At 47.7% G+C, this 14,299-nt stretch overlaps 1 protein-coding gene across 11 annotated transcripts in view; it reads left to right on the top strand.

Annotated features, from left to right (window-relative positions):
- CHRM3 (cholinergic receptor muscarinic 3) overlaps positions 1-14,299 on the top strand; it is a 506,787-nt gene that overhangs the window by 460,124 nt on the left and 32,364 nt on the right. For 2 of the 11 annotated variants that reach the window (XM_032314029.1, XM_032314028.1), the window contains exon 1: positions 11,224-11,680. The exons of the other annotated variants lie outside the window; for them this stretch is intronic. The gene's annotated coding sequence lies outside the window, so the exon portion shown is untranslated. Of the gene's footprint in view, positions 1-11,223; positions 11,681-14,299 lie in introns of those variants that run through there. 11 annotated transcript variants of the gene reach the window in all.

Genomic DNA, 14,299 nt, shown 5'->3' with positions numbered 1-14,299 from the left:
GGATGGACATTTAGGTTGTTTCCACCTTTTGACTGTTGTAAGTAATGTTGCTGAGAACATTTGTGCATAGGTTTTGGTGTGCGTACATGTTTTCATTTCTCTTGGGTGTGTACCTGGTGTGGAACTCCTGGGTCACTTGGGAAGTCTGTGCTCAAGCATTTGAAGAAGTGCCACACTGTTCCCAAAGTGGCTGCCCCACTTTATGTCCTCACCAAGAGTATGAGGTTCTAATTTCCCTGTTATATCCCTGTAGATACTTATTTTCCTTTTTATTTTTAGTTTTTATTATGCCTTACCCAGTGGCCATGAAGCGGCATCTCTTTGTGGTTTTGATTTCATTGACCTAATAATAAATGAGGTCGAGCATCTTTTCATGTTCTTGTTGGCCTCATATCATTTTTTAACAGAGATTGAGTAGTAGATAGTATGTGTACAGTACATGCCATATGTCAGGCATTGTATTATTATTACATATTATTAACATATATACACTCGTGTACACACATCATCATTTAACCTCAAAATAGGTGAACTATTATTATATGTGAAGTATTTAAAAGAGTACTTCACAAAGGATAAATGTGAGTTAGGATGGAAAACCAGAGAGCGCAAGCATAGAAAAGAACACGGTGTCTTCCTTTTTCTTACTACATCATTAGTTAACATTTTCACTGAACCCCCAAAAGAGATCAGAGTTGTTTCTCCTGCCCTCTCTGTCATTCCAGAACAGGCCAAGGTAGGACGATCACTTCATTGCTTGTAGTTCATCAACAGCGAGGATATTGTTCTTGAGGTAGACCAGAAGTGCTTTTAGGGTTCCGTTCACGCATAAACCTGAAAGGAGCCCTCTTCTGGATGTTCATGCGTTCATGTGTTCCTTCATTCTTGCAACAAACATGCATCGTGCTTGTCGTTTGCCAGATGCTGTTCTAGGAGCTTCGTAATAGCGATTTACAAAAAAGAAAAAAAATGCGGAGCGGGGAAGGATCTTCTTTTTGGAGATTACCATCTTAAGGCAGAAAACCAAGAGTGACAAATAAATAATAATTATGCCACATCACGTGGCAGTGAGCACCGTGGAGGGAAAGAAACTGGAGGAGAGTGGAAGGGACGGAGCGACTGGGCGATGGGTATTGGAGAGGGTGTGTGTTGTGGTGAGCGCTGCGTACTGTGTAAGACTGATGAATCAAGACCTGTGCCCCTGGGGCAAATAATACATTATATGTTAATTTAAGGAAAAAAGGGCAGAAGAGATGTGACCTAGGGATGCACAATGCAGGGTGAGCTGAGGAAGTGAGATGAAGTCCTGTCCCTCTGCTCCTCAAGACAGATTCCCCTCCTGTCCCTCACTGCCCCTTTGAGTCCCTGTCTGGAAGTGGGAGGAAGGGTAGGGTCATGATGAAAAGAGAAGGCACTACTGAAATGCAGCCACCCTTTTAATCCACTGTGGGAAAAATAAGCCTCTAATTCTCATATCCATAATCTTGACAAGGAGCAAGAACACACCTATCTTACTCTTTCCTTAGTATTTGCATATGACTTAGAGATTTACTTCTTTCATCTATCATGGCCCATTTGGAGAAGCAGGAAATAGAAGGTTTGCCTTTGGCAGGGCCATTGCAACAAACACAGACTAATTATTTGGAAATGTCCAATGAAGTTCTGGGCAACCAGAAAGGAGCCAAGGATGTACGTAACATCAGAGGTTAGCATGAAAGTCTTTACCAATAGACGGGGCTGGGTTCCTAAAGCTCAGAAAAGATTCTGGCCTTGAACAGTGATCTGCCCGTGACCGTGTGTGTTAGACTCACACCAGTCTAAAGCCACTCTTTCTCTTCTGTACTTGGATCCTCTTGTAAGAATTAAAGAGGCAGGGGGAGAGTAGGAAGAAATTAGACCCAGACAGACTTGATTTTGATTCTTATTGCTAGCATCAAGCAGTCTGACCTTGGGCAAGTCCATTGCTTTACTATAAAATGGCTACAGTAACACCTGTTTTGCAGGATTATTGTTAAAATGACATATAACGGGTTAAAAAAAAAAAAGACCCAGGACAATATCTGAAACAGATTAGGCACTCCTACATTACAATGGTAGGAGCTACAGTGTTTACGGTTACTGTTGGTGGTGGCACCTGGCCAAAATCACCCTGACCCCAGGTGAGCATGAGAAGAAGCTTCAGGAGGTGCCTGGGTGGCTCAGTTGGTTAGGCGACTGCCTTTGGCTCAGGTCATGATCCCCAGGTCCTGGGATCGAGTCCTTCATCAGGCTCCCTGCCCAGCAGGGAGCCTACTTCTCCCTCTTCCCCTTTCCCTGCTTGTGCTCTCTCTCTCTGTCAAATAAGTAAATAAAATCTTAAATAAATAAAAAATAAATAAAAGAAGCTTCAGGGAGCACCTGTGTGTCTCAGCTGCTTAAGCATTGACTCTTGATCTCAGCTCAGGTCTTCATACCAAGATTCTGAGTTCAAGCTCCATGCTGGGCTCCATGCTGGGCATGAAGCCTACTTAAAAAAGAAGAAGAAGAAGGGAGCGCCTGGGTGGCTCAGTGGGTTAAAGCCTCTGCCTTCGGCTCAGGTCACGGTCCCAGGGTCCTGGGATCAAGCCCCACATTGGGCTCTCTGCTCAGCAGGGAGCCTGCTTCCTCCTCTCTCTCTGCCTGCCTCTCTGCCTCCTTGTGATTTCTGTCTGTCAAATAAATAAACAAATCTTTAAAAGAAAAAAGAAGAAGAAGGAGAAGGAGAAGGAGAAGAAGAATGAAAAGAAGGAGAAGAAAAGACAGAGCTTCAGGGACACTAACACCCAACCTCAAACTCTACTAAGGCTAAAATATGCCAACCAAAGAACCAGACACTCAGCAGTTGGAAGGGAAGTCCACATTTTATACCGTTTGCAGCCATAAGGAGAAGAAATCTGCCTAGGGATCTGGAAGGTGGTGGGAATTCTCAGGGAGTCAGATCTGAGCTTGACACTCGGACAGAAGATCTCCACTCAAGTATCAGCTCTGTGTCCTAGACCCGTGAACCCGAGCAACTCACCAGTCACCTCGCATCAAGAGAGCCTCTTATTATCTCAACTGTGAAACGGGACCCTCATAATGTCTATAAAAGCCCAGCATAAAGGACAAAGCACTATACAAAAACATTATTATAATTAACATGTGGGAACACCTCTGTTTCTGCATCTAACAGCAAGCACAGAGTCAAAAGTATCCAAGCCTTTTAAACTACGAATTATTACAAATTTGCTTGTCCATGAATTATTTCTAAATATGCAGATAGTGACTGATAGGGATGAATTGAGAAATTAGTCCAGGTAGCTCAAACTTGTGGCATCAAACGCTCCAGTCATTCAGTTTATCCAAGAAATCTGAAGCATTTCAAATACCCCTTAAATTAATCCCAAGCAGTTACAGTTATATCTATGGCTTTGTTTTTATACCATCCTTTGAACGCTGTGGTTATTGTCCCTATCCACGGGCTGAGAACATGGAGGACTGAAGCAATGCAGTCCCCAGGTCACAAAAGGCACTTAATGGGAGAAATTTGACTATGATTTAGGAGGCTGTTTTTCTTGTTGTCACTAGTGTCTGTTATTAATAGTATTCAGTGCATACTCTACTGGGTGTGTTCCCTGAGTTGGGGCCTGGATGCACCGTGCAGGAAAGAGGCCACAGAGCTTCTAAAGGGGAAAGGAGCATGTGGGCCGGGAACTACACAAAGTCACAACTGGAGAAATGTCCTTGCGTTTGGGAATCATGGCGTCTGCAGGGAGACTGAGGCCGATCAGGAAGGACTTCCCGGGGAAGTGACGGTGGAGTTGACATCTGAGCGCTGGCTGTGGATGGCTCAGCAAGATGGATCCAGACAGAAGAAAGAGCCAGAGCTCACTGTGGCCACCACGGCCACAGAGACTGTGCGGGGGAGGGCCCAAGACGAGGCTAGGGATGCTGACGGGGCCACGCAGGGCCTCATAACCGTCCCCAAGACCAAGAAGGGCAAGGTGGGGCAGCAGATGCTGAATCACGTGTTCAAGATCACACGTATTCAAGACCCCCTTTTCAGAGGCTGCCTTCTCCGTGAAAGCACATCTCTGATGACTTTGGAAATGTCCCTGGGAAACTCAGGGCTAGGCCACTGAACCCTGTATCTCATTGTGTTTTCTTGTTCCAGGGCTTCTTAGTTTGAGTGATTTTAGTAATTGATGAACTGATCCAATCAGAAGAAAAAAAAATAGTGTTTTAATAGAAAGACAAGAATGGCTTTTGGAGAGAGGAGCAATTTTGCCAATGAGAAACGAAATTCTCTAAAACAGGCCTCTCTTTGAGACTGTCTGTGGGCCCATGCTAGAGGTCTCAGAAAGATCCAGAACAGCTCGCAGTTCGTGAGCCTCCGTCCCTGGTTTCCAGGAGGTGACGGCACGTCTCTCTCCAGACCCAGCCTCTCCGTTCACGCAGGATGGCTTGTCTACAGGAAGCCTGCAAAATCAGAGACCACGGAGCCCTCTAGAATCCGTGGAATTCTCTCACAATTTTCTGTCTATTACAATCCAATGTGAACACAAGAGGAAGTTTGCTATGTTTCTCAGTAATTATTCAGACTTGGAGAAAACATAAGTTTTAGATTAGTGGATTTCCCTCTTCCATGAGCAATCCAGGTATTAAAAAGGGAGCCGTGTCAGAAAAGTGAAATGTCTCTGCAGCATCACGGCTCGTCCCTTTGACTCCATTTACAGATTACATCAAAGAAAAACACTCGCGAGGACAGGTGCGTCCGTGCTGTGATGACTAGACTAGGAAGTCGTGGAATGCCAATGCCAACAACATTATTATTTTTACTTTGTTGTCTTCACTGAGTCCCAAGAAGATGATAGAACGTGAAAAAGAAAAAAAGAGGACTGACATTTTAAAAATAGCACTTCGAGATCTTCAGGTGGGATATGTTGAAACATATAGGCAAATCATTAAATTTCATGTTTTGGGAGTTATTAACTTGCTTTCTGTAAGTGGCCTATTACTTAGTAACAGGCTGTGAAAGTAAACATGACTAATACTGTCACACCGCTTCCCGGCGCAGGAAGCAAAAGACAAGAGCTCAGAGGCTGAGTCACCCAAGCGTGGTTCACGTTCGCAAGCGCTCCTTCCACGTGCCTATACGGGTCAAAGCACCTGTGCCCGTGAAGTTCAGGGGCACTTTACAGAGACAATCACAGCAGTTTTCCGATTTACTTTCAACTTTATAATTCTAAATGAAAAGCATGCGAAAGCAAGACTTACAGAAAAATGCCTCTAACCCTTGGATCATTAAAGTGGATGCGAGGTGACAGAATCCACTTGTTTTCATAGATATCTTTGAGCCTCGGGATATCAGGAGGCATTTTTGCCTTGAGGAACCTTCCAGGCTGGTTAGGAGTCTTGGCGCAAGTGGTGGGAGGCTGAGGGAGGTGAGGCCAGAGCTCATACCCAGGCCTGCTCCACTCCGAACGCTGTACCCTTTATGGCTAAGCCATATCTTCTCGTGTTGTTGGGTTCTTAATATTATTGCAAGGAAAAGACACTTGGCACACAAGCTCAGCGCAGGTTGTTCTCAAGGCCATCCTCTGAGATCATGGGAGTACCTACTGGCTTTATTCGGGCTGTGGTGCCATGCCTGCAGGGACACGGTCATCATTTTCCAAGGCCCTGAGCTGCCCGGGCTGCTTTCTCTTTCTTCTGTGCAGGCAGCTCAGGTGCAGAACCCCACGGGCTGAATGCATCAGTTCCCAAGTCACTGTGCATTGAGGTGACCTTACCGGCCAGAAGCTTGCTCCAGAGCACCTGACTCCAGCTGCTGGGTGTCACCCCACGGGAGCCTAGCAGCAGGGGCAGCCGATGGAACCACTATGCGCTAGTGCCTTAAAATGGGACCATGAAGGGCAGCCTGCTCTCTCCCCTTGCCTGTGTGTTCTCGCTCGCTCGCAATCTGATAAATAAATAAATAAAATCTTAAAAAAAAAAATGAGACCATGAATAGCGCTGGATGTAGGCAGTGTCCAAGGGGAACTGTATCAGACTTTTCAGGAAGAGACGACCCGGTGCTCTTCAACTTGTTCAGGACACAGTGTGGAGTTGGCAGGGAGGGCAGAAAAACCTAACAAAACAAGCACATGATGATATAAAACTCACCAAAGGACAAAAATCACCAATAATATTCTGTTTGAAAAGGGATGGACCAACCCTTAATAGGACAGTGGCAGCCAGGACACAGAGCCCTTCAGATTAGGATGAAATGCCCCACGACCAAGCCTTGCTTATTCCAGGAACGGAAGGACAGTTTGCCATAATGAAAACGATTAATACAGTTCCACGCACTAAGGGATCAAAGGAGAAAATGATAAGATCTGCTGCATAGATGCTACATCTTGAGTCCCAAACAAGCACCGAGCCTAAAGGGGAAAGACCAGACACATTGCAGTTCGATTAGGAGTAAGACAAGGAGGGTCTGCCCCCACGATCACTAAAATTGTCCTGAAATTGCTGCCATCAAACAAGAAACTAGAAGTAGGGGTATTTTATTAGCTGATTCCCAACTGAGCAATTCTCGAAGAACAGACTCATGTGCAGATTAAACTCCTCAAGATCTCCTCTGTCAACCTCTCATATTGGAGAAGACTAGTAAGAGTGAGCCGACTGTGGCCCGCTCGCACCTTGCTGATGGGAGTGTGAAATGTCATGTCTTCTCCGACAGTGGCTGTGGCAGCCTCAGTCACAATCACAAGTGTACATCTCTCTCCACGGTCAAGTGCACTGCTGGGAATATTTACACGCACCAGTTACACATGTTACCTAAGGGAAGGACATAGACGGCAACATTGTGTCTAATAGTAAAAACACAGAAAGAACCAAAGTGGCCGCCAGTGGACTAAGCTATCATCCATCCATCCATCCATCGTGATCCATCCGCGAAGTCGAATGCAGCCATAACGGGAAGGAGGACTCTCCCATGGGAAGGGATGTGGACACGTTCTCCTCCGTGGTATAGCAAGTGAGAAAGAGCAAGACAGAGTACAATATCTATAGTAAACTCCTGTCTGTGTACAGCATGCTCCCACTTCTATGAAAAGAAAATAGTATACACACATATATGCATAAAACATCCTTTAAAAGGAATCATGGGACACAGAAGGCATTGCTAGTCTGTGGGGCAGAACACTCAGTGTCCGAGGGATGAGAATGTCAGGGAAACATTTTCAGATGGAGGTTTTGGATTTTGAACCATCTGAATATATTCCCTTCTCAAAAAAATCAGTGAACAAAATGCACATGAAGGAAGAAAGGAGAAAGTAGGAGAAGAGCAGCGGGATAGGGCGGGAATCGCCCTCATAGGCTGATGGTGTCCCAGCAGATAGAAGGACGCACCCTGTGGAGGAGGGGTGAGGGGAGAGAGAAGGGGTGAGGGGAGAGAGGAGCAGTGTGGGCGTGGTCTCTGCTGGGACTCCTGGAGCAGGGTCTGGGCTGGAAAGTGCAGGAGGGGAGGGTGTTCAGAGGGTCACAGGAACTCAGGTTTCACCGGGATGAGCAGAGCAAGAATCAAAGGCAGAAAGACTGGGACAGCATTGCACAGGGCACCAGGCTCCAGGCTTGACGGGGTACCTTTTATTTGGCAGACAATGGAGAGTCATCAGAGGCTTTTCATTGGAGGAGAGACATGATCAAAGCTGTGCTATTAAGGGCTTAACCTGATGTTAGCTGGGAGAATGACTTTAAAGGAACCACATGCCAGACACTATTTCTAGCATGTTCCATGAAGGGCTTCATTTAACCCTGGTCACAGCCTTAAGAGGGTGCTCTACTATTGTTCCCATTTTGCAGATGGGAGAAATTGAGGGTAGGGTTCATTGAAACCTTTGCCCGGAGTCAAGGCCAGGCAGGGTGGAGCTGGATTCACCAAGCACTGTGGCTGTGTAGTCTGTGATCTTAAAGAATATTAAGCTCTGTTTAAACGCCTCTGTAAACTAGGATTGTGGTGGTGGACGTGAACGGGAAGGCAAAAATTCAGAAGAAATCCAACAGCACACTAAGCCGGGAAATGTTAGGCTGATACCTTCACAGTTGCCATTGAATAGGATAATGAATGAGAAAGAAGTTTAAGGACAAAGAAGACATAATGCAACATATGTCTTTATCTATTCAACAAATATTATTAATTACTGCATGCAAAGAAATTCAGCGGACTGGATTCAGGATGAATAGTAAATACAAGCCCTATTTCAAAACATATATTAAAAACAGTAAATATCAGGGGTGTCTAAGTGGCTCTGTCTGTTAAGCGTCTGACTCTCGATCTCAGCTCCGGTCTTGATCTCAGGGTCGTGAGTTCAAGCTCCGTGTTGGCCTCCATGTTGGGCATGGATGCTACCAAAAAAAAAAAAAAATATATATATATATATATATATATATATATATATATATATATATAAATAAAATATCCTTTATCATTAATCACTTGGGATTAATAAAGCTTTACTTGCAATTTTGTATAGACCTTCTCCTGGAATTCAGCAATCATGCAATAAAATAGATATCACTATTCCAATTTTATCTAGGAAGAATGGATACGTAGGAAACTGCCTTGCCAAAGGCCACACAACTAGTGTGTGGTAGACCTTCAGGCCTGCGTCCTTGGACTCTGGAGCCCTGGGCAGACTCCCGGGGCTCCCCCTCCCTGCCAACCTCCGAGCAGCAATGGCTGCACAGAGAACTTTTCTAGCCCAAAGCCTCCATCAGGCACCCACAGTCTGGAGGGACTTTGCTCTATTCCAGTCCAAGTAAAGTTCTAAGACGAATAAATACAATGCCGTTTCCGGGACACCAACCCGGGAGAGGAATGGTTTTTAAATGCAGACTGTGCTGAGAATCAGTGAGTCTCCGACTGTGTTCTGCATTTTTGAAAACGGTATCAGATGGTAGGGAACAGAAATATGCCCTCTTGGAGGACGGCATTTTCCAAGACACACTGACAGTCACGTGCCGCCTGTGACTTCCGTGGCGCGAGCCCTAGGAGCCCACCAGAGAGGTGCGGTGTGCTCTTGTCGCCATGTCCCTAGCCCTGCCCTTGGGCCAGAGACCACACACGGCCCCTCTCCAAAGGAGCTTTGACTGTGCATAGAGGGGGCGAAGCCCCCGGCCCGGGGAGGGGTGGGGCCACACTTCTCCTGGTTGTGAGCATCCAGAAGGGCCTGCGGCCTCCCGTCTTGCATTTAGCGGGACCCGTGTGAGCCCAGGAGGAAAATGAGGCGGGGCAGAAGCCCACCAGCTGCATGCCACGCAGCTCTTCTCCAGATGCCGCCTGCCTAAGCCTCTCCCGCCTTCCACACATCATAAAGAGAGCCCGCAAGCCAGACCTCCGATGGGGTTTGCAGGAAGGTAGGACCCCACCGTGGGGACCTCCTGATGCAAATTCCTATAAGCCGCATCCCAGGACTGGAAAGGATTCTGCTGCTTCAGGGGACAAATTTCCAGTGGGCGTGTGACTACATAAATGCTGCCTGTGCAGCTTCTCATGGAGCAGCTGCGCTGCCAGGCAGGGGCCACTAGAGGCGCTGTTCACCCTACATTTTCTCTCCGTCTCTGTCTCTGTCCATCACTGCACCCAGTAAAACCCACTTGACTATGAATGTCCAGGATCTGTTTATATCCTCACCCATGGCTTCAAACCCTCAATCCATGACCTCCGCTCTAGAAAGTTCTTCTATCCTTCCCAAGCCCCAGTGGCAGTCTACATTCTTCTTTACCTCCTGCCTCCTTACCCAGCTGAATGAAAGAAGGCCCAGCATTTCTTTTCCGCACAGACTCATCCAGGAATCAGGTAGGGGCCCCGGAGCCTGGGGTCCACTTTCAGCCCCGCAGAAAGAGAGAAGGAATTCGTGATGTTTGACGCTGAGAGCGAGTGAGCCTGGTTCTGTAGGGGACCGGTTGTCACTGTGACTTTGTGAGTGGAAGCCTCAGCTTCAGCTGAGCGAGTGTAGATAAACAGCCTGCCTTACTTGAAGTATACCTGCGAAATTGTGTTTTAAGCCTTAGGTCCAGTTCCTGAGAAGCAGAGCCTGAGGAGAGGGTTCATGTGTCCACAGGGGCTGGGAATGAGGCAGCATGCTCTCAGGAGCTGAGCAAGGATGGGTCTGGGCTGGAGCCTGCTTCAGCCTGATCCCTGGATGGCTCTGGAATCCACCTGTCTGCAGAGTTGTCCCCACCGTGGTGCCAGGCCCCAGCATAGCCAGGTGGAAGGGAGCCTTGCTAATGTCAGCTACTGGTCAGTGGGGGGCCATGTACAAGTGGGATCTACTTGAGACCCCAGCAGCAGGTACTAAAAGCAGCCACAAAACGTCACACCTACAGATTGTCAACCGGGTGTGGTGATACAAACAGGGCTTAGACTCGGAAGGAGATGGCGGTGAGTCTGTCCAATAGCAATGACCAGAGGCTAGCCAGGAAGGACCCAACCACACTCTCCCACTTCCAACACTGACCTCTCTGTCTGGAAAGAGCCTCGTAAGCCGGGGCGGGGGAATCAGGCAATTAGGTGGGGCACTGGATCCTCTTGACCTCCAGGCCTGCCCTCCCTTCATGTAGGTGAGCCTCTGTGTGGCCTCGCCCCAGAGCCCCGGTCCCCACTGTCTGGAACAAGTGCTTCCCAGGCTGGCCTCGCCCCAGGAGCTGGGTGCGTGCCTGGTACAGGTTTTATTGCTTCTTATTAGGTATGATCTCTTTGTGTGCCCAGATTGTGAATTCTTGTAAGCAGGGACTATGTCGAAATGTCTCTGTGCCTCATTTTTCAAGGGTGTTTGGCAAATACTCAATGGGTTGGTCACTGTTTGACTCGTTGGGGGTCAGAGGCTCCAGACAGCTGCAAAGGGACAGTCTGTGGAGGAAGGAGCACTCGGGGGGCACTTGCAACTCACTGATTTCTGGTTTTGAGAACATTTTCTTCTGTTTAGAACAGGTCATTTTGCCATTATTGCTTTTTTTTTTTTTTTTAAGATTTCTTTTTCAGTAATCTTTATACCCAAGGTGGGGCTCAAACTCACAACCCCGAGATCAAGAGTCGAGTGCTCTACCGACTGAGCCAGCCAGGCACCCCTTGGGATTCCTGTTTTTGCTGCCATGTGAATTGTAAGTTGAGGGGGCAGTGCCGGTGTTCTTGTTCTTGAGTTGTTCCTTGGTACTAGAAGCTGGATAGGACCGAGGCCCGCCCTTGAGCTGCTCTGGGAAGATTCTAAATGTGTAAATGGTACAGTCTTTGCACACAAGGAGTTTATTATCTGAAGAAGGACAGAATAGGTGTTTGTATGCTGTGCTGAAGAAGGAAATAGGGCCAGAAGTCACGTCTCTGCAGAGTCACATGTTTTTACTCCGGACACTGAGAGAGGCTGGGGGCAAAACGCTGAGTGGCCATCCATCTCCCAGGTACGCACAGTTGTCCAAATAAGCAGAATTGTCCCTTCCGGGCAGGCAGGACAGATGAAACCTTGTCTTTTAGCTTCCTGTGCAGGCCTTCAATTAAGTCATATGATAAGGATTAATATTGTTTGTTGAATGTCAGCAATGAACCAGACATACGACACCCTCCGCTCCCGGGAGTGCTAGACAGACGAGTAATTCAAACATAAAATGGACCCGCTGATGGGCTGGCCGAGGCTCGGAGGTGAGCACTTTCAGGGTATCTGGGCTGGTTCGCTGTTTGTTCTTTGGTGATTTTTCCCCAAAATTCCACCCGCTGCTCTGGGAAGGAACGCCGTCCCCTCCTGTGTATTCCGCGCTCTGGGTTCACTCCGTGGTGACGCTTCTAGAATAGCTGTGGCCCTCGTTAGCCACTTTCTTTCTTACGGAAATCTGGTCAAAGCAGAACTGCTCTGAGGAGATCCTGCTTTCCATACATTCTCACTGGTGCATTAAGTGCGCGCCAGATCGTGGGTGCTGGGTGTGTTTATCCTCTCGTTGACTCAAATGACGGTCATTAGTTTTCGCCTGAGGCATTCCTGAAAGCAAGCTTCACTTGGAGGGAGCAAGGCAGAAACATAACAGCCAGCCACAGAGGTGATTTTGCGTCTCCCTTCTCCCTGCATTATCCAGACCCCGGGTCGTGTGCTCTGGTTCTGATCTAAAGTACGTTTTCTGACCATCCCAGCAGGGTCCCCCCTCTTTGAGATGTGCTCCCAGTGGGTTTTGCAAATTTAGGTTTGTGGAATCAGTCCACACACGTAGTAGTGAGAGAAGACGATCAAGAGAAGTGGATGGGGCACTTGGGTGGCTCAGTAGGTTAAGTCTGCCTTCGGCTCAGGTCATGATTCCAGGGTCCTGGGATCGAATCCCACATTGGGCTCCCTGCTTAGTGGGGAGCCTGCCTCCCCCTCTCCCTCTGCTGCTCCCCTGCTTGTGCAAGCTCTCATTCTCAAATAAATACATAAATAAAGTCTTTTTTTTTTTAAGATTTTTATTTATTCATTTGACAGACAGAGATCACAAGTAGGCAGAGAAGCAGGCAGAGAAAGAGGGGGAAGCAGGCTCCCCGCTGAGCAGAGAGCCCGATGTGGGGCTCGATCCCAGGACCTTGGGATCATAACCTGAGCTGAAGCTTTAACCCACTGAGCCACCCAAATAAATAAAATATTTTAAAAAAGAAAGTGGAACGTTCGTACTCTAATAGCATGGACGGGCACACATAATATTACAAACAAAGAGGCCGTCTCTGTTTGAAAGAGGAAAGGCCGGCTGGGATGGAGCGGAGACAAGTTCGTGGCTTGTTACACTCTTCTCCGTGTATCAGTCACAGTGTGGATGGAAGCAAGTACCGCGGTAAACCTGAATCACAGTGTGCGTGCTTTCAATTTGTTCCGTCTCCTGCTTTGTTCCAGTTTGCTCATTAGTAATAAGCCCCTGTTGTCACATTTCGTGTGGAGACTTGCAGTCTGTGAACTCCCCGGCCTGAAAGGGATTCTGGAGCTCTTAACGCTCACAACGTGAGAGTTTATATGGGGCGCCTTCCCCGAGTTTCTCCTTTGCTCACCAGTAAACATCAGCGCTCCCAGATATTGCAAAGTATGAGGGCAGCACTGAGAATTTTAGCCGCGTCCAAGAATGAAAAAAGTTGTCAGGCCATAAACATACCTGTTTGTGTGCAGCCTCTCCACTTCTTGCTGATTAATCTGAACGGTCGTGCAGCTTGGATTCTGAAAACAGAAACAAAAATCAGTAAGACCACAGTTGTCCCGATAAACTTGGGAAGGTAGCCAGCACCCCCCACCCATAGCTCCCCCTCCCACAGCCCCTGGTGGATAGGGAACCGCTCGTGCTCCAATCCTGGGGAAGCCTGTGTCCCAGGACCTGTGTAACCTGGAGCTACAGGTCAGAACACCAGGTCAGCGGGAGTCTCGGGTGTTTACAAACATGGCAGCAAGTGTGGTCAGAATACAGACGCTGGGAGTCCAAAGATCTGAGCCCTGGCCGCACTGCCACTTTCCAGTTACAGATGGGAAAGGCAAGATCTTGGTTTTCATGTCTGTAAGATGAGGTGACGGTTGGCATGTTGGTTGACACCCTCCAGCTCACAGCCCGTGACAAATCACACCACCAGTGAGACCCAACAGACATGGGGAGCCAGCTAGGCCAGGGAGGGGTGTCGATATGGTGAGAATCCTCCAGATGCACCCCCACATATGAGAGGGGCCCAAACCCAAGATCAGCTCCACGGACAAGCCCCTGGGGTACATGCTCAGCTGGGAATGATGGCCCACGACATGCGTCCTTTCCCAAGGCTGCCCTCCCTAAGCCTGAGTCCACCGCCACCCTTTTATTCAGGAAAAAGAAAAAAAAGAAGACAAAAAAAAAAAAAAAAGAAAACCATGGTAAACACCATACTTGTGAAAATGTCCAAATATCAGCAGGAAGTATAAAAATCAGAATATAACATTCTGACAGTCTGCCGTCGGGGTGGACTGTGGAGTATTTTTAGCATCGTGGGTATGTTTTTTTCAAGTCCTATACATGCTGTGATAGATGTCAGGAACAGACCTCAAAACTCAGCAGGCTCTGAATCCCTTGGAGGCTACAGCCACCTGCACAAAACTGTGTTTCAGGCAGAATTCCTCTTGTTCGGCTTGAAAGTTTGTCCATATTTTTCTTCCAAAACCGCATGTAGAGTCTAGAGCCAGAAGATTGTTGTTTCCAGAATGTACCTGTGAAATGACGCCAGGACAGGACTTGCTAGGGAAACATAGCCCTTCGTGAGATCCGCGGGTAGTTTTAAAGTCGCGGGCGGGGCAGC

Source organism: Mustela erminea, chromosome 14 (assembly GCF_009829155.1).
Source record: "Mustela erminea isolate mMusErm1 chromosome 14, mMusErm1.Pri, whole genome shotgun sequence".
Classification (NCBI taxonomy): Eukaryota; Metazoa; Chordata; class Mammalia; order Carnivora; family Mustelidae; genus Mustela; species Mustela erminea.
Note: the sequence above shows the minus strand (reverse complement) of the source record. Positions and strands in the feature narration are given on the sequence as shown.